The sequence below is a fragment of the Pseudophryne corroboree genome, chromosome 10 (genome assembly GCF_028390025.1).
Source record: "Pseudophryne corroboree isolate aPseCor3 chromosome 10, aPseCor3.hap2, whole genome shotgun sequence".
NCBI classification, from domain to species: domain Eukaryota; kingdom Metazoa; phylum Chordata; class Amphibia; order Anura; family Myobatrachidae; genus Pseudophryne; species Pseudophryne corroboree.
In genome coordinates, this window is record NC_086453.1 from 286,631,211 (window position 1) to 286,652,170 (window position 20,960).

The 20,960-nt window shown below is 47.0% G+C and overlaps 3 non-coding genes across 3 annotated transcripts; 1 reads left to right on the plus strand and 2 right to left on the minus strand.

The window, feature by feature from the left end:
- Positions 1 to 845: 845 nt before the first annotated feature.
- Positions 846 to 918, minus strand: TRNAR-CCU (transfer RNA arginine (anticodon CCU)). Its single transcript has one exon. It is a non-coding gene; the product is annotated as a tRNA-Arg (tRNA).
- A 4,208-nt stretch (positions 919 to 5,126) lies between these two features.
- Positions 5,127 to 5,199, plus strand: TRNAF-GAA (transfer RNA phenylalanine (anticodon GAA)). The gene has a single exon. It is a non-coding gene; the product is annotated as a tRNA-Phe (tRNA).
- A 597-nt stretch (positions 5,200 to 5,796) lies between these two features.
- Positions 5,797 to 5,879, minus strand: TRNAL-CAG (transfer RNA leucine (anticodon CAG)). Its single transcript has one exon. It is a non-coding gene; the product is annotated as a tRNA-Leu (tRNA).
- Between the last annotated feature and the right edge of the window lie 15,081 nt (positions 5,880 to 20,960).

The window sequence follows — 20,960 nt, forward strand, 5'->3', positions numbered from 1 at the left end:
TGTATTTATTTATTATATTCTGTGTGCGGCTGCGCCTATATTTATTTATTATTATTTGTTAACAGTGCACACATATTCCACAGCGCTTTACAGAGAATATTTGGCCATTCACATCAGTCCCTGCCCCAGTGGAGCTTACAATCTATATTCCCTATCTACTATACACACAGTCATATTCACACTAGGGTTAATTTTCTTGGAAGCCAATTAACCTACTAGTATATTTTTTGGATTGTGGGAGGAAACCCACACAAGTACGGGGAGAATATACAAACTCCACACAGTTAGGGCCATGGTGGGAATCGAACCCATGATCTCAGTGCTGTGAGGCAGTAATGCAAACCATGATTACACCGTTCATACTGTATTTGCATACATAGGATTTTGCCTGCAGATACAGCTGCACACAGAATATAGGCATGCCGCATATCAGTTTAATCAGCATAAGCTAATTGTGCATCCTATTTGCATCATTTTGCGCATTTTAATGGAAAAAGTTGCACATAAAGACACTCGTGCTACCGAGTCATGCCACGGCATGGTGTGACTAGAAGGGCTGTTTAAAGTGCAGGAAGGCTGAACTTAAGTGGTCACATCTGTATCTATATGTGTGACTGTTAAGAACCCTGCATTGGCAATCCCTTCTCAGGTATTGCCCAGACCCTGGAGAGCTAGCCTGGTGCATTGGGAGGTGTATCTCTGTAAAATACACCTTGCATCACAACGCACAATGAAAGGGGAGTTAAATGTAAACTCTGTAAATTTGCATATAAATAGTACATTATGGATCCATAATTTTTTAACAGAAAGCAAAGTAAAAAGTATTCACCCCAGATGGGACTATTCACCCCAGATGGGACTCGAACCCACAATCCCTGGCTTAGGAGGCCAGTGCCTTATCCATTAGGCCACTGGGGCTACATAATACACACACTGCATGTATGGGTAATGTGCCCATGTTATCAAATTTATTCATCTATGTTTTAAATACTTGTCAAGTAGTTTGTGCAAGACAGGCTGAGAATTTTGGCGATCATAGTGTAAATTTTGAATTAATGTCAAAGGTGTAGGCACCACCTAATGTCTGGCACCCCGATATCACATGCCTGATGCAGCGATCGCCGAGCAGGCTGATTACTGTCCCCTCTGCGCTGCACCCTGTCAGGACTGCATTACTGATTGGACGCATGGGTTAATCAAGGGTGCCACTGACACCGGCTTTCAAATTCCCAGCTCCACCTCCATGTACAGAAACAGTGTGATGTGACGTGATTACGTCAAGCTGCTCGCGTGCCCACCCGCCACATACACACCTCTCTCCTTCTATGCTATGCCAACGCCAGCCACTGATGAGGAGCAGCATGTCCTCTTAGGAAGACAAATTCAATACTGGCAGGCGGTCTGCGGCAGCATTGACACATCACTTGTTTTTCCAGCAGCAGCAGTACTAGTCTGCGACTGTCAGTGAGTGACTGACTTGTAAGTAAGCTGCTGCAGCTTGCAGGGGAAAGAGAGGGGCAGCCAGACCAGGCTGAGGAGGAGCAGTGTAATTGCAGTGAGTGCCATCAGGGGTGTTTGTTTGGTGCTCACCACAACATCTGACAATGCATCTGCTTTATTAGGATTGGTACAAAGGTGGATATTTTATATGCGTTGACCATCAATAGATGGTGCTAGACACGCCCAAAAGTCGGTGCTAGACACACCCCTCCGACGGTGCACCCCCTAATAAAATGTGCTGCGCACGCCAGTGATTAATGTATGTCAGTAAAAGGTTCCAGCCAATTCAGGAATGAGAGCAGATCAGTCTTGAATACTGGACATCACAAGTGGGTAGTTTCTTTAGAGAAAGGTCATTGTCACACTGTTTCTGAATGACAATATCATAAATTAAAACTAGTGTATTTCCCAATCAGTCATGCAGCAGCAGCGGCTCCTTTCCTATCACAGCCAGTCCAAGTGCGGAAGAGCAGTGAGGAGATGACATAAAGTAGATTCATTTAATATATAGGGAATCTCCTAGAATAAAACATAGCCCTGCATCCATCTATAACACTGACACATCTTCAATCTTTGTTTTTCTTAAAAGAAAAGTATACACATGTCAGAAGTGGGTTTAGAACCCACACTTCCAGAGGAGGTTGCAACATGAATGCAGCGCCTTAGACCGCTCGGCCATCCGGACAAGAAGAAAGGTTTTGAACGTAACTCCTTGCAGACAGTGAATAGGGCAAATGTACGAAGCCTTGAAAAGTGGTAAAGTGGAGAGTGATAAAGTGCCAACCAATTAGCTCCTAACTGCCATGTTACAGGGGGATGTCGTTAACATCGAGGCATACGGGATCCCAACAACTTTCAGAATTAAGGATGGCCATTGGTGGATTATCCATTGATAGTCACCATCGATGGTACAATCGGAGGATCGATGGTGGGAAACCATCTGTAAGAGAACCATCAATGTTTTTGACCATCGATGGTCACCATTAGTTTAGTATTGAGCTAGCCGTGGGCCAATCAGGGCCCGGGCGTGGCTTCATGGGTGTCAGGGGGCGGAGCTATGCTCTGTGTCCCTGACACCCTAGAGCAGTGGTTTCCAAACTTTTTTGAATCACGGTGACCTAGAATATCAGAATTTTTTTCACGGCACCCCTAGGCCAAAAATTTCTTATTGAGAAATGTAGAAATAAATATTACATTAAGTAGATCGCGTTTATATGTCATCCTTAGGGTCAGTTGTGTGGTGAGGGACAAGATTTGCTTCTGTTTGGCCACATATTTTATGACTGGCAGCCAACAACACTGGTTTTACCTATTATCTTGACCATGAACAGAGGCGTAACTAAGGTAGGGCGAGTGGGGCATGTGCCCTGGGCGCCTTGGCAGGCCCAGCCGAGGGTGGCGCCGCTGGGGGCCAGGGCATCATGCCCACCCGCCCCCGTCCCGCTGCAACGTGGGGGGAGGAGAGCGCAGCATGTACCGCTGATATAGTCAATGTTGGCCCTGCCTGCATGTTCTATTTTTTCTTGTGATGCCTATCCCGCATCGGCATCACAAGGTGTTTCCTCATGGGGGGGGGGGGGGTTTAGGATTCGGGTTGTTTTGCTCCAGCGCCCTGTCAGGATTTCAGGCTGTCAGGATGCTGGTGTCAGTATTCTGACACCAGCATCCTGACTACAGGGATCCCATACACAACCCGTTACAGGCTGGGTTTGTAAAATGACAGGAGCTGGTTGGTTGGTAGTTTATCACTTTCAACTTTATCACTTTTCAAGACTTAGTACATCTGGCCCACAAACTGTGACATGGCATTTAGGAGCTGATTGGCTGCTACTTTAGTGCTCTCCACTTTATCATTTTTTAAGGCTTGGTACATTTCCCCCTATATCTGAAGGATGTGAAAATGTTTTGAACTGAGCAGTATTATGATCTGCAAAGAATGTGACATGTACATAGGGCTCTGTTTGGTGTTGACTTCTATCCTGAAATACCATAATAATGAATATTCACACTACGTGATCTTATTTTAACAAGGTTATTATAATACAACTAGATGATTCATCGCGACCTACGGGCACTCTTGACCCCGTCGTAAGGGGCTATGCCCCTGTGGGCTGAGGGATGGTGGAGGGGGCAGGAGGTGTTGGGCTTGTTGGAGTTGTGGGTGTGTGTGGCAGGGGGATTGGGGAGGGTGTGTCCGAGGCTGCCATGGGTGGTGGAGTTCCACATGGGGTGTGTGGGTGGATGGTGAAGGGTATAGGGGGCTTTGTAGTGTTCATGGGAGGGGTGGAGAGTAGGGTAGGGGGAGGTTGATGGTTTTGTTGAGGTTTCGTGTGAGCTGCAGGGGTGGTGTATTTGCATAAGCTGTGTGTCAAGTATGGGGCTACAGTGTTTGGTGGATGTTATTGTGAGGTGTTGTGGGTGTTGGGCAGGTGTCTGTTGTGTGGATGTGGGGTAAAAGTGTACATGGTGTGTAGTTTGTATGTGAAAGGGGGTGGGTGTAGTGAGGTGGAGGTGTGTGTGTTGGCGTTGCCCTGTGATTGAGTCATTGACTGTTTGTGGGGAGGGTTGTTGTAGGTGGTGCGTGTGGTGGATGTTTGATTGTAAAATGGCCTTGTGGATGGGGATGTTGGTGCGGGTGACGGGGCTGGTTAAGTGCAGAGGGAGCTGGCGTTGTCGTGAGGGAGGCTGGCGGGTCAGTGTCGGGCGGCTCCTGCAGACAGTGTGTGTAGCGGTAGTGGGGAGGGGGGGAGCGGTGTGTGCGGGTGGGGTGTGGAGGGCGTTTAGCCGTGAGTGTGTGGCCGCGGCGCGGCTGCAATCTTACAGATGGTAGGGGGGGTTATCGGCTGCCTCGGTTGTGGCTGTGTGTCCCGCCGTGCTGGGGAAGGTGGGTGTGTTAGGTGGTGGTGGGTGTTTGCAGGGGAGGGGTGGTGTGAGGCTGTCTGGGTGTCCATGCTTACCTGGCAGTGTGGGGCGTCAGTGCACTGCTGGCTTGTGACAGGGAATGGTGTGTGGAATCTCTGGCTGGCGGTCCCTTCTGCTAGTGGTGTGTGGTGTGCTGACACTGGGACAGGCCAGGAGCTGCTAAGTCTGCCCAGGTCTGTGACTCCACCCAGCGTTAGAAATGCAGGCAGAGTCACAGGGCAAATATATAGGAGATGTTGGACTACTACCATAATAACTTTGGTGTTGAGTATCTTCTAACCGTAATACTTAGCATTCTCACATTGTGATTCTATACATTAACAATTATGTATAAACCTGTTTTTTGCATTTTTGCTGCTTAGCCCCAGGTTTTTTATAACAAGTACTTTTCAGCACTATATTTGTGTGCGTTTTGTATGTACTCTCCTTGTAATTGAATTTTATATTTTTTTATTATTAAAAGTTACATTTTATACAGAGGACCTGTACATTAAGGTGAGTGTCCCAACCAAGAGAGTATTTTTACTTTGTTTTCCATATTGCTCTAGTGTGACTTGTTAGCATTAATATGCAGAGGTAAAGTGTCCTCTCATTACCTCACTTTATTCTCTTGCTGAAATATATTGTGTGAATGATTTATAATCTGTTTACAGGAAGTTGGTTTGTCTCACATCACTCTGATGTGTTTGGTATCATGACTCACAGCCGAAATAGCTCAGTTGGGAGAGCGTTAGACTGAAGATCTAAAGGTCCCTGGTTCGATCCCGGGTTTCGGCAGATCCTTTTAGTGCTTTCAAAGCACACCTCTATTTCACCAATTATTAATTTCACTATCATTGCTCTGAAAAACAAATAATCCACTGAAAATGAAATAAAACATTTACTGACAACTCTTTGATCATCGATGTATCAAAAATGTGTCCATTAGTTAGTGACAGAAAAGCTGAGAATTGTGGTGATCAGAGTGTAAATACTGAATTAATGGATGTCAGCAACAGAAAAGCCAATTCAGGAATGAGAGCAGATAAATCTTGAATTTTGGACTTTACAAGTGGGTATTTAATTAACAGAAATGGACATTGCACCGCAGTGCAGGACAGAGCACTTCTGAGTGTCACTGGCACATTGTTTTTGAATGAAAAGTATCGTAGATTGAAGCTATTGCTGATTCCTTTTCCCAATCAGTCATGCAGCAGCAGATCCTTAACTATCATATCCAGTCCAAGTGAGGGAGAACAGTGAGGCGATGACATAAAGCAGCTTCATTTAATATATATAGAATCTCCTAGAATAAAGCATAGCCATCCATTCATCTATAACATAGACACATCTTCAATCTTTAATTCTTCATTAATGAACTTTAAAAAAAAAACATGTCAGAAGTGGGATTCGAACCCACGCCTCCAGAGGAGACTGCGACCTGAACGCAGCGCCTTAGACCGCTCGGCCATCCTGACAAGATGCACAACAAAAATTTTAACTCCTTGTGGACAGTGATATTTTATCTGAAGATTGTGAAAATGTCTTGAACTGAGCAGTATCATGGTGTGCAAAACTGCTGACCCAAAGACACACGACATTCCTTTTTTCCTTATCCCTTGCATTACTGACTCCAAGCTTTCCTTAGTCATGTGATATCGTCATACGGTTCTGCAGACCCTCTAACACAGTGGTCAGGGAACAGGGGTAAATAACCCAAATGGGGTAAAAATGAAATTCCTGGGGGTAATGGACGGTCACGCTGCCGAGACACAGCCCCGTCCAGCACCAGCCGGCTTGCGATGTGACGTGCTGACGTCACACTGCGCTCCCTCCTGCCCACCCTGCGCTGTGCTCCTGGCCGTGGTGTGACGTGCTGACGTCACACAGCGCTCCCTCATGCCCGCCCTGTGCTTTCCTGTCCTCCCACCTGTGACCCGCCAACCCACACACAGAACTGGAAGTGTTCTGTGGCTGACCGCTGACAGAGTTCCGCAGGATCAGACAGTGGCCCACATAACAGAGGGAAATTCCCACTGACATTACTGAGGTGAGGATGTGACCATCTGTCTCCTAAAAGTCGTGCCCCCCCTTCCCCCCTCATCCATCTTTCTTACATTCATTCTAGTGTTTTGGGGAGAAAGTGTTAATTAACTACCATTCATTGGCAAAAAATAATTGGTGAAAATAATAAAAAATAATTTAAAAAAATTACTACATATATATATATATATATATACACATACACACAGTATCTCAGAAATGCCAAATAAACAGTGATAACCAGTATATATGCACAATAATATATGGTTTCCTTCCTTTCAAATCAAGGGGGAAACGTCGGCAATAGCAATGGACCTCAATGGTTTAACTAAATCTTGAGTGACCTGACCCTAATGCCCAGGCACTTATAGAAGTTCAGGCCTCGTGCATGCCTAACTATGGGATGCGGTCAGGATGCCGCCGGACGGAAACCCGGCGGTCGAAATACCGACGCCGGAATCCCGACCGCCACAATCCCGACATATTCTCCCTCCGTGGGTGTCCACGACACCCATAGAGGGAGAATATAATAGTGTGCCGAGCGTAGCGAGGCACCGTGCCCGCAGCGTGGCGAGCGAAGCGAGCCCGCAAGGGGCTTCGTTCCGCTCACCACCCCTGTCGGGATTGTGTGGTCGGGATTCCGGCGTCGGTATTTCGACCGCCGGGATTCCGACCGGCGGCAATTAGTACTGATCCCCTAACTATAGCCACACGCAGGGGCGGATTGGGATGGAAAACCAGCTCGGGGAAATTCTGGAAGCAGCCTTTATGGAGATGGGGTCTTAAAAGGGGGTGGGTTCTGTCAAGGCGGTGGGGTCTGTTCAGGTGGGACTGGTGGAGTCTTCTTTGCATCTTTTTGTGGCAGTTGGGTCTGCCAATACAAAGCTGTCACCATCGGTTGCACCTTCTTCTAGGTGCAGATCATCCATCTGAGTATGGCCTCCAATGCTAGCGATTCAGCGTCTCTGCACCAAGCCACATTCAGCAACAAGCCCGCAAAATTCCCATACTGCGCTACACCTGCATCTGATTAGCCAACACCCTGTTACACAACAGGAATGAACAACACATTTTCTATGCACGTCTTTGTGTGTGTTAATCTGTACTACACCTCTGTACGAACACCATCAGGATTTATCTGTCGTGCAACTCCGACAGAAAACATCTCTCTACTGCATGCAACATCGCCACTGGTCAGATACAGTCAGGCCCATAATGCTGTATACCATCCCATAGTGGTGCTTGCTATATAAATACTACAACGGGGACATGAATATTTATATACTGTATATGTACAAGAAGTCTGATGTGACGAAACGCGTTGGTTCCCTGCACTGACCCCCTGCCTATTTTTAAGTTAAGTCGAATCTCCTACCTTTTATTGAGATTTTATATGCTTTTATTTGTGCTATAGATATTATACCTCACTTTTATATACTATTAAAACTTGTTTATATTCTTATATATATTTTTTGGCAAATAAATTTTACCTTTTAACAACACAGGTCGCCGGTACCCCCATTCCCCCCTTTTCCGTACCTTTTAGCATTACTGTACCAGCATTGCATTTTTAGGGGTTGGCAGACACCTTTAACAAGGTTATGTGTGTTTTTAACAGCATCTTTTATTGACTTTTATACTTTTATACTTTCTACTGAGATCCCATCCCACAAGTGGCGCTGTATATATTTCTCTGACGTCCTAGTGGATGCTGGGGACTCCGTAAGGACCATGGGGAATAGCGGCTCCGCAGGAGACTGGGCACAGCTAAGAAAGATTTAGGACTACCTGGTGTGCACTGGCTCCTCCCACTATGACCCTCCTCCAGACTTCAGTTAGAATCCTGTGCCCGGCTGAGCTGGATGCACACTAGGGGCTCTCCTGAGCTCCTAGAGAGAAAGTATATTTTAGGTTTTTTATTTTACAGTGAGATCTGCTGGCAACAGACTCACTGCAGCGAGGGACTAAGGGGAGAAGAAGCGAACCTACCTAACTGGTGGTAGCTAGGGCTTCTTAGGCTACTGGACACCATTAGCTCCAGAGGGATCGACCGCATGGAACCGGCCATTGGTGTTCGGTCCCGGAGCCGCGCCGCCGGCCCCCTTACAGAGCCAGAAGCAAGAAGAATCCGGAAAATCGGCGGCAGAAGACATCAGTCTTCACCAAGGTAGCGCACAGCACTGCAGCTGTGCGCCATTGCTCCTCATACACACTTCACACTCCGGTCACTGAGGGTGCAGGGCGCTGGGGGGGGGGGCGCCCTGAGAAGCAATAAATACACCTTGGCTGGCAAATATATCACAATATATAGCCCCAGAGGCTATATATGTGATAAATACCCCTGCCAGAATCCATAAAAAAGCGGGAGAAAAGTCCGCCGAAAAAGGGGCGGAGCTATCTCCCTCAGCACACTGGCGCCATTTCTCCCTCACAGCTCCGCTGGAAGGAAGCTCCCTGGCTCTCCCCTGCAGTCTACACTACAGAAAAGGGTAAAAAAGAGAGGGGGGGCACTAAATTTAGGCGCAATATACATATAGCAGCTATAAGGGGATATAATTTAGTTAATCCCTGATTTATATAGCGCTCTGGTGTGTGCTGGCATACACTCTCTCTGTCTCCCCAAAGGGCTTTGTGGGGTCCTGTCTTCTGTCAGAGCATTCCCTGTGTGTGTGCGGTGTGTCGGTATGGCTGTGTCGACATGTTTGATGAGGAGACTTATGTGGAGGAGGAGCAGGTGCCTATAAATGTGTTGTCACCCCCTGCGGGGCAGACACCGGAGTGGATGGACTTGTGGAAGGAATTACGCGAAAGTGTCGACTCCTTACATAAAAAATTTGACGACATGCCAAATGCGGGGCAGCCGGCTTCTCAGCCCGTGCCTGCCCAGACGTCTCAAAAGTCATCAGGGGCTCTAAAACGCCCGCTACCTCAGAAGGCAGACACAGATGTCGACACGGATACTGATACCAGTGTCGACGACGAAGAGACTAATGTAATGTCCAATAGGGCCACTCGTTATATGATTGAGGCAATGAAAAATGTTTTACACATTTCTGAGGTGACCCCAGGTACCACAAAAAAGGGTATTATGTTTGGGGAGAAAAAACTACCAGTAGTTTTTCCCCCTTCTGAAGAATTGAATGAAGTGTGTGAACTAGCGTGGGCTTCCCCCGATAAAAAATTGGTAATTTCAAAAAAATTACTAATGGCGTACCCTTTCCCGCCAGAGGATAGGTCACGTTGGGAAACACCCCCTAGGGTGGATAAAGCACTTACGCGCTTATCAAAAAAGGTGGCACTGCCATCCCAGGATACGGCCGCCCTAAAGGAACCTGCTGACAGAAAGCAGGAGGCTCTCCAGAAAGCTTTATATACACACACTGGTATTATACTGAGACCAGCTATTGCCTCAGCATGGATGTGCAGTGCTGCAGCTGCATGGTCAGATTCCCTGTCAGAAAACATTGACACCCTAGACAGGGACACTATATTGCTAAACGTAGAGCATATTAAAGACGCTGTCTTTTACATTAGAGATGCACAGAGGGATATTTGCCGGCTGTCCATTTGTGCCAGGAGAGGGTTATGGACCCGGCAGTGGACAGGTGATGCAGATTCTAAAAGGCACATGGAAGTTTTGCCTTATAAGGGTGAGGAGTTGTTCGGGGATGGTCTTTCAGACTTAGTGTCCACAGCAACAGCTGGGAAGTCAGCATTTTTGCCACATGTCCCCTCACAACCAAAGAGAGCACCGTATTATCAGGTGCAGTCCTTTCGCCCCCAAAAGAGCAGACGGGGTAGAGGCGCGTCCTTTCTGCCCAGAGGCAGAGGTAGGGGAAAAAAGCTGCAGCATACAGCCACTTCCCAGGAACAAAAGTCCTCCCCCGCTTCTTCTGCTAAGTCCGCCGCATGACGCTGGGGCACAGCAGGCGGAGCCAGGTACGGTGGGGGGCCGTCTCAAAAACTTCAGCAATCAGTGGGCTCGCTCACAGGTAGATCCCTGGATCCTTCAAGTGGTATCTCAGGGGTACAGGCTGGAATTCGAGACATCCCTCCCCCCGCCGTTTCCTCAAATCTGCCTTACCAACGACTCCTTCAGAAAGGGAGGCTGTGTTAGAGGCAATTCACAAGCTGTATTCCCAGCAGGTGATAGTCAAGGTGCCCCTACTTCAACAAGGACGGGGTTACTATTCCACAATGTTTGTGGTACCGAAACCGGACGGTTCGGTGAGACCCATTTTAAATTTGAAATCCTTGAACACATATTTAAGAAAATTCAAGTTCAAGATGGAATCGCTCAGGGCGGTTATTGCAAGCCTGGAAGAGGGAGATTACATGGTATCTCTGGACATCAAGGATGCTTATTTGTGGTACAGGATTGTCATTACCAATTCCAGATGTTGCCGTTCGGCCTGTCCACGGCACCAAGGGTATTTACCAAGGTAATGGCCGAAATGATGATACTCCTTCGGAAAAAGGGAGTTTTAATTATCCCATACTTGGACGATCTCCTGATAAGGGCGAGGTCCAGAGAGCAGCTGTTGGTCGGCGTAGCATTATCTCAGGAGGTGCTACACCAGCACGGTTGGATTCTGAATATTTCAAAGTCTCAGCTGGTTCCGGCGACACGTCTACTGTTCCTGGGGATGATTCTGGACACAGTCCAGAAAAAAGTGTTTCTCCCAGAGGAGAAAGCCAAGGAGCTGTCATCTCTAGTGAGAGGCCTCCTGAAACCAAAACAGGTATCGGTGCATCATTGCACGCGAGTCCTGGGAAAGATGGTAGCTTCCTACGAAGCGATTCCATTCGGCAGGTTCCATGCCAGAACCTTTCAGTGGGACCTGTTGGACCAATGGTCCGGATCGCATCTTCAAATGCATCGGTTGATAACCCTGTCTCCAAGGACCAGGGTGTCTCTGCTGTGGTGGCTGCAGAGTGCTCAACTCAGAGAGGGCCGCAGATTCGGCATACAGGACTGGGTCCTGGTGACCACGGATGCCAGCCTTCGGGGCTGGGGTGCAGTCACGCGGGGAAGAAACTTCCAAGGACTTTGGTCAAGTCAGGAGACTTCCCTACACATAAATGTTCTGGAACTGAGGGCCATTTACAATGCCCTAAGTCAAGCAAAGCCCCTGCTTCAAAACCAGCCGGTTCTGATCCAGTCAGACAACATCACGGCAGTCGCCCATGTAAATCGACAGGGCGGCACAAGAAGCAGGACGGCGATGGCAGAAGCCACAAGGATTCTCCGATTGGCGGAAAATCACGTGTTAGCACTGTCAGCAGTGTTCATTCCGGGAGTGGACAACTGGGAAGCAGACTTCCTCAGCAGGCACGACCTCCACCCGGGAGAGTGGGGACTTCATCCAGAAGTCTTCCAACTGATTGTAAACCGTTGGGAAAAGCCACAGGTGGACATGATGGCGTCCCGCTTAAACAAAAAGCTAGAAAAATATTGCGCCAGGTCAAGAGACCCTCAGGCAATAGCTGTGGACGCTCTAGTGACACTGTGGGTGTACCGGTCGGTTTATGTGTTCCCTCCTCTTCCTCTCATACCCAAGGTACTGAGGATAATAAAGAAAAGAGGAGTAAGAACTATTCTCATTGTTCCAGATTGGCCAAGAAGGTCTTGGTACCCGGAACTTCAAGAATTAATCTCAGAGGACCCATGGCCTCTGCCGCTCAGACAGGACCTGCTGCTGCAGGGGCCCTGTCTGTTCCAAGACTTACCGCGGCTGCGTTTAACGGCATGGCGGTTGAACACCGGATCCTAAAAGAAAAGGGTATTCCGGAGGAAGTCATTCCTACGCTTATTAAAGCTAGAAAAGATGTAACCGTACAACATTATCACCGCATGTGGCGAAAATATGTTGCGTGGTGTGAGGCCAGGAAGGCCCCAACGGAGGAATTCCAGCTAGGTCGATTTCTGCACTTCCTACAGTCAGGGGCCTAAAACTGGGTTCCATTAAGGTCCAGATTTCAGCTCTGTCGATTTTCTTCCAAAAAGAACTGGCTTCACTGTCTGAAGTTCAGACATTTGTCAAGGGAGTGCTGCATATTCAGCCTCCTTTTGTGCCTCCAGTGGCACCGTGGGACCTCAACGTGGTGTTGGGTTTCCTAAAGTCACATTGGTTTGAGCCACTCAAAACCGTGGATTTAAAATATCTCACGTGGAAAGTGGTCATGCTTTTGGCCTTGGCTTCAGCAAGGCGTGTGTCAGAATTGGCGGCTTTGTCATGTAAAAGCCCCTATTTGATTTTCCATATGGATAGGGGAGAATTGAGGACTCGTCCCCAGTTTCTTCCTAAGGTGGTATCAGCTTTTCACTTGAACCAACCTATCGTGGTGCCTGCGGCTACTAGGGACTTGGAGGACTCCAAGTTACTGGACGTAGTCAGGGCCTTGAAAATTTATGTTTCCAGGACGGCTGGAGTCAGGAAGACTGACTCGCTATTTATCCTGTATGCACCAAACAAGATGGGTGCTCCTGCTTCAAAGCAGACTATTGCTCGCTGGATTTGTAGCACAATTCAGCTTGCGCATTTGTGGCTGGCCTGCCGCAGCCTAAATCTGTAAAAGCCCATTCCACGAGGAAAGTGGGCTCTTCTTGGGCGGCTGCCCGAGGGGTCTCGGCTTTACAACTTTGCCGAGCTGCTACTTGGTCAGGGGCAAAATTCTACAAATTTGATACCCTGGCTGAGGAGGACCTTGAGTTCTCTCATTCGGTGCTGCAGAGTCATCCGCACTCTCCCGCCCGTTTGGGAGCTTTGGTATAATCCCCATGGTCCTTACGGAGTCCCCAGCATCCACTAGGACGTCAGAGAAAATAAGATTTTACTCACCGGTAAATCTATTTCTCGTAGTCCGTAGTGGATGCTGGGCGCCCGTCCCAAGTGCGGACTGTCTGCAATACTTGTATATAGTTATTGTTAACTACAAGGGTTATTGTTGAGCCATCTTTTGAGAGGCTCTGTTGTGTTCATACTGTTAACTGGGTATATTATCACGAGTTATACGGTGTGATTGGTGTGGCTGGTATGAGTCTTACCCGGGATTCAAAATCCTTCCTTATTGTGTCAGCTCTTCCGGGCACAGTCTCCTTACTGAAGTCTGGAGGAGGGTCATAGTGGGAGGAGCCAGTGCACACCAGGTAGTCCTAAATCTTTCTTAGCTGTGCCCAGTCTCCTGCGGAGCCGCTATTCCCCATGGTCCTTACGGAGTCCCCAGCATCCACTACGGACTACGAGAAATAGATTTACCGGTGAGTAAAATCTTATTTTTTCTCTCTCTCTCTCTCTCTCTATATATATATATATTGTGAATGCCAAATTGCTTTCTCACAAATATTTAAAATGCCCGCTCTAATATATATTGTAAACGCCTGCACCTCTTATTACCATATCCCATGAATGTGCGCTATACATCGCAAAACACTGCATCCCATAAGAGAAAACAATACACCCACACATTATCTGAGTTCCAAAGCTCATTGATGTATATATTTGTTATTAAAAGGATATGGATTCAATATATTACAAAGTACAGTATACCTATAGTTACATGGTTACACTCACACAGTAAGCAGTTAAAACATACAGTTACATAAAGTTACATACAGTTACATGCCAGCATACAATACCATTATCCTTAAGTTATATAAATTCGTCTTTCCATATCACTGTCTCTCTCTCTCTCTGTTAAGTAATGCTGGGACTCAATCTTCCTCTGAGACCAAAACAGGAACTGATCTGCCAGCAAGTCCATCATCCTCTGAGACCAAAAAGCCACTGAGCTCCTGTGTGATCAATGTGTTATTTAGTTTCTGGGGGAGGGGTTCACGATGAGTCACCAGTCCCTTTGTATATGGTTATCAGGTTCAGCCTTGAAGACATCCAAAGGGCTGGCCTGAGTTTCCTGTCCACTGTCCTAATAAGAGTGATTTTAGCTTTTATACATTTAATCATAATTATCCGCTGCAATGTCCCACAACTACACAACAAGCATCAAATTAATCTACACATCAATCTGGTCGTTTTAACAGTAAACACGACAGGTCTATCATGTTTCGTTCAAATAATACACATTCATGACATTACTTCATTAGATAATTTTAAATCATCATGATGTCTGGCGCTTGATATTATTATAATTATGTACTGTATGAAATAAGTGTCGAATCCATCTCTGTGGCATGTCCGTGTAAATGCGTGTGTTACCATACATTGCTGTGCTCACTGCGCGCATTTGCAAGTACAGCGACTTATATGTGTGTAGTTTGTATATTCTCTTTATGTAATATTTTTTTGACTTCGACAGTCCACCCTTTGGCAGCAAACAATAACTGCCATCAATTATTAACATAAGAAAAAAATATTTCATACCATAATCGGTGACCTAGACACAAGTATGTATGCTATTCGCAAATCAGACGCTTGACTATATTTGGGGAAGACAGGGAGAAGGACGAGACATCCTCTATATGCACTCGGCGGTCACGGGACCACTGGTTGGGTGTGGGACAACATTCAACCTATAGAGTATGCTGGGACAGTGCTTTGGCCTATAATGTCTGATTTGCGACGAACATTTCACACATACATGTACCTACATCTTTGTACACTGATGTTTGGATTCAACTGAGGTTCTGCTGGGTAGGTGAAGAAGACACAAACAAATCGTGACAGTGACATATAAAATTTTCATGATCTACATATTCCTATCATTTTCTGAACATTGTTTCCATTTCTGGAACGTATGCTAGGTCTGTTTAATCACTGAACAAGGGTTATAAGTAGTGTCTTTCCTAAATAACATAGACCTTCGGAGTTCGGGGAGAGCCACTCATAAACCTTTCTTCCACATATATTAATGAGCTCTTTATCTGCAATGTGTGAATAGCCATTGTCTGATTGTTCCTGATTACCTCTGAACTCCATAACTACTAGAACTTTGATTGTTCTCTGACTTTAACAAACTGATCGGCTAATCCTGGGATCCTATAAGGAGATCACTCCTTCCTACAGAACCAGTTCCAGTCCCACACTCGACTCCTCATAAAAAAACCTCGCAAAAATAGAATATCCTGAAAGAAAATGTTTGTCAGCGGGAAAGAGAGAAAAGAGAAATAGAACAAAACAACTCTTGTTCATAACAAATCAATTACAATGACTGGTCTTTCTGCAGTCCTTTAGTACGCTCAGGTAGTGTTCAACAGTGCCGCCTCTCAGTCTTCACGGAACAGAGTCTCTGGTGATACTTTTGCGATCTCTTTGCCTTGCTCTTTGAACACACAGTTCACTTGGAACACACAGTTCACTTTGCTCTCCACCTTGCTCTTTGAATACACAGTTCACTTGGAACACACAGTTCACTTGGAACACACAGTTCACAAACTCGATGAATGAGAGCAATAAACTACTTTGTCACGAGTTCTCTCCGGGTCAGCGACCTTCTTGCAGTGGGACGAGTGGACCCAAATCTCTCTTTCGGCGACCTTTAGTGCTGTCAACAAAACTTGGTATGGTCTTTCCCACCTGTCTATTAGGCAACCTGAGCGTAAGAACAATCACACAGTCTCTTGGTTCACAATCAAGACAGTTAGCATTTGGCATACCAGCAATCAACAGTTTCAAGTTCTTTTGTCAAGTTCTCAAATGCTGGCTCATCTCAACAAGGTACTGTACTGTCACCTCATTGGTGTATTTCTGATCATTGTGCAGATCAATTATGACATGAGGTTGTCCTCCAAAAACAACCAAAAAACACAAATACCAAAACAAAAACAAAAAGAAATTTCGAAGAGGGTGATTCGTTAAGTGAAGATCTGGGAGTGGTTCCAAAGCTACATAATACTAGTGGCAGTATCTATGATCACAATAGTACAATTTCAAGCTTTGCTCCTACTTCTAGGGGTACCACTATCTACACACAAATTTCTGCGCAATTTTCCTTTGCGGTAAACACAGCAGCATCTGTGGCGGCAGGAAATGCCTCTACCCAGTTTGAGAAAACATCAGTGCACACCAATACATAACAATAATTCCTAAAGGGTGTTAACTGTACGAAGTCGATTTGTATTTCCTGAAAAGATCCGTCTGCAGGAGGGATATGGGATGGCTCTGTTGGTATTGCTTTACCAATATTCTTCCTCAAGCAAGTAAGACAGGTCATTGCTCTCTTACCTGCATGAGAATAGAATCCTGGCGCACACCAGTAGGCTCTCATCAGCCTGCACCTACCCTCTTTACCTAGATGAGTCAGACCGTGTGCCACCTCTGCTAGACTTGGAAGGTATGCTCTGGGGGCTACTGGCTTACCGTGTCCACCTGCCCACAGTCCTGAGGACTCCTGGCCATACCCCTTTGTCCTCCAGACTGCCTTTTCCTGTAGGGAACACAATTTTTTTTGTATCTTAATTTAACTATCGTGTGTTTGCAATGTAGAGTACCATGAGCATAACTCAAAAAAAAAAAAAAAAAATCTCTAGAGGAGAGAAAGAAGAAAATGAAAAAGAAAATGTCAGGTTTGCCATTCACCAACAGGCATATCAGTGTCTATACAAAATTTCCCTTCACCAGTATTCCCATTCTCCACCGTTTGTGCATGACAAGGCACACTGCAGTAATACTGGTGTCATCGTGCTGTTGAGATATACTGGGTTCGGGCAGAACTCTGAAGGACCTAGGCATGTGGAGTTTGAACTGTACTTGGGTCCATGTATTGTACCACCCTGTGTGAACGCAAAAGATGAAGAGGAAACTGTAGAGAAACAGAATAGAGGTTGGTGACAGATGAGTTTGTAGAGGTGAAGAAGATTTTATAAAAATTTGACAACTGGATTGGGCACTACGGGGAAGTGATTCTCTACCAGGGACGTGCAGTCAGGGGAGGCAGTGACTCCCCTGTCATAAATTATTAATATAATAGAAAGAAGATACTTATGACACATATAATGTGTCATAAGTATGTGCTTAGCCTTTATATTATTTTAATCATCTTTTTATGTAAAAAAACTGTTTTACTTGTGAATAGGAGGCACCGCTCTCGGTGCCTCACGATAGCTATGTGAAAGGGCCGGAAGCGGGGGGCGGGGCCAGGCATTGGGCAGTAAAAGCCCATTACAAAAAGCCCTGCAAGCGGCACCTCTAGAGGTGCCGCTGTGACAAGGGGCGTGCTCTGAGATATGAGAACACGCCCCTGTCACTGAATTATTGTTGGGCAGTGGCAGCAGGGGTGGATTGAACTGTCAAAACACCAACCCACCCCCCTTCCTGGGCTGACTGCCGCAAGCAATGCCCCCCCCCCCCCCCCCCCCCCCCCCTTCATCACACCAGTGGCTGCCGATTGTAAACCCCAAACCCCAGCCTACCCCCCCCGACCCTCGATGTTTACCGGAGACGGAGGATTTCAGGGCAGCAGGACAGGCTCTGTCTGTAATGCACAGCTGCAGCACAGCCTCATTATCCTTATGTGGAGGCTGGGCTGGCTGTACGTAGGGGGAGCTGCAGAGTCACTTCCTCACCCGGCCAGTTCCTCTCAGGCAGTTCCCATGGGCCTTTGAGAGTTCAGAGGTCGGGTGAGGAAGTGACTCTGCAGCAGGTTCGTGACTGGCATGCTGGAGGAGGCTGGCTGGCTGATCAGGTAAGTAGTCACTGTCTTCTCTCCCCATGCCTGTCTCTCTATCTCTCTGCTCCTCTCTGTGAGTCCCTTCCCATACCAGTCTCCCTCTCCCCTCCCCATATCACTCTCTTTATGTCTGTCTCTCTCTCTCTGCATGTCTGTCTCTCCCTGTGTCTGTCTCTCCATGTCTCTCTCCCTCCATATGTCAGTCTCTGTCTCTATCTCTCTCCCCTACCAAAAAATACATGATGAAAGAGCACTCCATAGAATAACATATAATGATATAATAATATAAAAGTTGGCATGGTTAATATATTAAAACACTTTAATATGGCAAATATCCCATGTATATTACAGAAATAGTAAAGTGACAACCAGCTTGCAATTAGCATTAAAATCACATGTTTAAAAAGTGCATGAAGTAATATGTAACAGTTTATGCCCCTGTTCCAATAATACAGAATACATGTCAGTATACCTGTTCCTAGTATAGTCCCTGGGGGTGATAGGCAGTCTATTGGGGTGTAGTAGGGTATGCCGGCGGCCAGGCTCCCGGCAACCAGCATACTGGTGCCGGAATCCCGACCGCTGGCATAACGATAGCGTGGTGCACGCAAATGAGCCCCTTGCGGGGTCGCTGCGCTCACCGCGCTGCGGGCATGGTGGCGTGATACGCGCGCCATGCTATCTATTCTCCCTCCAGGGCGGTCGTGGACCCCTAAGTGGGAGAAAAAGTGTCGGTATGCCGGCTGTCAGGATTCTGGCGCCGGTATACTGTGCGCCGGGATCCCGACAGCCGGCAAACCGAAGACCATCCAGTCTATTGATGAGCACAAAATCAGCAGCACTGAATAGTTACCGCAGCTGATGGTAGGTTCACAGTCCTACACCAGGTACAAGTAGTCATTCAGATGCATTGGGTATTGGCGGCCGGGATCCTGGTAGTCAGCATACCGACGTTGTGATCCCGACCACTAGAATGCGACCTTGTTCCTTTGTGACGCTACCGTCAACTGCGGTAACTATTCAATGCTGCTGATTTTGTGCTCATCAAGAGACTGCCTATCACCCCCCAGGGACTATACTAGGAACAGGTATACTGAAATGTATTCTATATTATTGGAACAGGGGGGGGCATAAACTGTTACATATTACTTTATGCACTTTTTAAACATAGGTGATTTTAATGCTAATTGCAAGCTGATTGTCACTTTATTATTTCTGTGATCTACATAGGATATTTGCCATATGAAAGTGTTTTAATATATTAACCATGCCATCTCTTTTATATTATATTATTCTGTTTAGCGCTGTTTCATCATGTATTTTGTTTCAGGACGTAACTAACCTCTACGTATTAACAGCTGCTATGGAAACGCTGCCCTTGTAGCACCTGGAATAGGGGCACAGGTTCTCATACTCGGTCCTCAGGACCCCACACGGTTCATGTTTTCCAGGTCACCTGTAGATTTTTAAAATGTGACAGTTGGTGACACACAGTGCAGCTGCTGGGTGACATGGAAAACGTGAACCGTGTGGGGTCCTGAGGACCCGAGTTTGAGAACCACTGGGTTAACATATCATTTTTCTCAGTCTCTCTCTCCCTCCCTGTGTCTGTCTCTCCCTGTCTCTTTCTCCCCATGTCTGTCTGTCTCTCTCTCCTTGTGTCTGTATCTCTTTCCATGTCTCCTCCTACCTCCCAATGTCTGTGTGTGTGTGTGTGTGTGTGTGTGTGTGTGTGTGTGTGTGTGTGTGTGTGTGTGTGTGTGTGTCTCTCTTTCTGTATCTCTACCTCCCCATGTCTGTCTCTGTTGGTCACTGTGTCTGTCTCTCCATATCTCCTCCCTCCCCATGTCACTCCTCTCTTTTTTTTTCTCTCTCTCTCTCTGTCCGTCTCTCTCTCCGTCTGTCTGTCTTTCTCTCCCTGTGTCTGCCTCCACGTCTCTGTATCTCTCTCCCTGTGTCTTTTGGTCTCTCTCTCCATGTCTGCTCCCTCCCCATGTCTGTGTGTCTCACTCTCTCTCCCCGTATCTCTGCCTCCCCATGTCTGTCTCTTTCTCCATGTCTTATCCCTCCCTGTGTCTGTCTGTCTCCCCATATCTGTCTCTCGTTCCCTGTGTCTGTTTCTTTTCATGTGTGTCTCTATCCCTCCTCATGTCTGTCTCTCTCCCCATGTCCATTTCTCTTTCCATGTTTGTGTCTCTTTGTCCCTGTCCTTTCTCCCACCCAAGTTACTCTTTCATGAACTGTCTCTCAGTATGTATGTCTCTCTCTCTCTCTCAATATGTCTGTGTCTCACTCCCTCTTTCTCCCTCCCCCCCATGTCCCCCTATCTCCCCATGTCTGTCTGTCTCTCCCTCCCCATGACTCCTTGGCTCTGTGTTTATATATCTAACACACACGCACACACACACACACACACACACACACACACACACACACACACACACACACACGTGCGCACAGTGGGTTGGAGGTTTCCATATATGTGCACTCTCTTCTATTTCTATCATATCTGGAACCCCCCCCTAAAAATCCTGCATTTGCCCCTAGTCATGAAGAGAACTGGGACAGACAGCTCCAGTGATGAGGAGGGCACTGCTGCGGGCAGCCAGAAAACGAAGAGCCTTATGTACACCTGGTGCGGAGGTGCGTCCCTGCCCCACCCCCAACCCTATCGTAGGCCATGCCCATGCTCCCCTGGACTACGCAGAGAACACCAGAGGAGCGGAACCCATAACTTCTACTGAGGCTGTCTGTCCGTCCTGTGTGAGCTGCATAGAAGGAGCAACGGTGGCTGGGACCCGGGAGCTGCATAAGAGGAGGTGAGATCCCATACTGCCCACTTTCTCCCACCACTACTCCCATCCTGCCCCCCCTTCTATTACTCCATGCCT